This window comes from Callospermophilus lateralis, chromosome 12, assembly GCF_048772815.1.
Source record: "Callospermophilus lateralis isolate mCalLat2 chromosome 12, mCalLat2.hap1, whole genome shotgun sequence".
Lineage (NCBI taxonomy): Eukaryota > Metazoa > Chordata > Mammalia > Rodentia > Sciuridae > Callospermophilus > Callospermophilus lateralis.
The window spans coordinates 65995396-65997781 of record NC_135316.1 but is presented as its reverse complement, the minus strand read 5'-3'; the positions used below and the strand labels follow the sequence as shown (position 1 = coordinate 65997781).

Sequence of the window (2386 nt, the reverse complement as noted above, 5' to 3'; positions counted from 1 at the left end):
TCATGTGGACCTAGTAAACAAGCAGAGTTTCTCTTGTCATATCAGATAAAGTGGACTTCAAGGCAGAGTTAATCATAAGGGACAAAGAAGGACATTTCATACTACTTAGGGAATTATATACCAACAAAACGGAACAATCATAAACATTTATGCCCCCAAACAGTGGGGAATTACATATATCAAACAAACCCTTATCCATTTCAAGAATCAATAAATTACAGGGCCTGCCTCACACCTTCGACCAGGCTGGGCCAGAGCAACTCAAGATGGCCAACTTCAAGGATCAGGTGTCAGATGAGGAGAAGGTACGCATAGCTGCTAAATTCATCACTCATGCACCCCTAGGGGAGTTTAATGAAGTATTCAATGATGTCAGGCACTACCTAACAATGACAATCTCCTCATGGAACTGGTCCAATGTAACATGGACCAGTTCACACCCATGAAGATAGAAGGATACGAAGACCAGGTCTTAATTACAGATGATTTTAATAAACTCAGCTATTTAAAAAAATTTAATAAACTCAGCTGATTTTAAAAATCAGCTATTACCCATGGTGACCTAGGTAATAGCTGATTTTTAGTTCCAAGAAACAAAAATCTCCTTTAAGTTTGATCACTTACAGAAAGAAAGCAAGCAACACTCAACCAGAAAAAGTAGATGGAGATTTGAAGTCTTGGATAGAATCCTGTGACAATGTGAAAGATCATTACTTCAACGGCTTCTATTTATGCTAAAACTATAGATGGGCAACAGACTATTATTGCATGTATGGAAAGCCACCAGTTTCACCTAAAAACTACTGGAATGGTCATTGGAGATCAGAGTGGAAGTTCACTATTACATTACCTACAGATGGTTGGAGAGTTCAAGATTCAGGTTCACTATTGAAGATGGCAATGTTCAGTTGGTTAGTCATAAAAATGTATAAGATTTAGTAACTGTTTTGAATGAAGTCCAAATTGCCAAGGAGTTTATTAAAATCATGGAGAGTGCAGAAAATAAATATCAGGCTGCAATTAGTGAAAACTACCAAACAATGTCAGACATCACATTCAAGGCTTCCAGTTACCCACACCCAAATTGACTGGAACAAGATACTCAGCTACAAGATTGGCAAAAAAAATGCAGACTACTTAAAGACTGACTGTAACATCCTTCCATATATAGAAAGATAAGAATTCAACATGTGGTCATATGATAAATAAGTAATTTATAAATAAGAGTGATATTTTGCTAGGGCTTTCAAAGTTAACAGATTTTTTTAGTCTCATGAAATACTATTGAACCTGTAGCATTGACTTCATCTTTTTTTATTTTCTGTCTTGTATTTTTTTTTTGTTATCACTATATATACTTGTAAATCTTTTTTTTTATTATTTTTGTTAATTCTGCTACACTTAGTGTTGAAGAGAGATCTATCTATCCTGGAGTAATTTTACTTTTTTAAAAATTTTCCTAGCCATAAAATCCTGTTATTGATTTAGACAGATAATATGCTCAGTGTTTTTCCCCTGTGCTCCAAAGCACTTCTGGCATTTCAGTGCTTTTGACTGATCCACCAACAGCCAAGGAGGCTATGCTACAACTCGTAGTTAAATGGAAGACATTCTACCTCTGACTACTTGATCTTCATTTATAGCATCTCATAACAATACTTTTCAAAAGTTTGGATTGAGGCTTTTCAGGTCCATTTTGAGGGGCAAAGGAAGCTTCTTTAGGGGGACTCATTTTTAAATCCAAAGACTTGAACCACATTCCTCACACGTGGAACATGTTTGCTTTCTTCGTTCCCTCATTGTCTTTTTCCCATTTAGTACCATTGTAGTTATAGACATCTGCATTTTTATAAGAGTTTTATTCATGTATTATTTTTTTAAATATCCAAGAATTTCAGACATACTGTGGATATATAGTAGAGTATAAAACTTGAGAAATGCAGATACTGAAGGAATAATAGGTATCTTGCACTTTAACACTTTGTGGCAGGATTGTACTCTAAGCAAATGAATCAAACAACTCTATAAATCACAAAACCTAAGATGCACCAAAGTGAAAAGATAACTTCCAGGCAGTATCTTTCTACTGTAACCTGTTATTTAAGGAAATACTAGTGTTTTCTTCTAAATAGAATGTAAAATTTGTTAAAACTTGTTCCAAATTACTCTTCATCAGTCCTGTCTGCCAAGAAATCAGGTGTAACTGTGATATAGCAATCCTTCCCAGGTATATTGGCAGGTATGTGTGTAATCTCAGAATACACAGGTGACATCGATATGATAGGACAACTGTAACAGTGGATTCATTTACATTGTTTAAACTTTTATGACCAGGCATTAAGGGGAGGTCAGTTTTTTGTTTTTTTTTAAAAAAAAACAAGTAGTG

At 34.9% G+C, this 2386-nt stretch overlaps 1 pseudogene; it reads left to right on the top strand.

Annotated features, from left to right (window-relative positions):
• Window positions 1–266: 266 nt before the first annotated feature.
• Window positions 267–1179, top strand: LOC143411415 (F-actin-capping protein subunit alpha-1 pseudogene; annotated as a pseudogene).
• Window positions 1180–2386: the final 1207 nt, after the last annotated feature.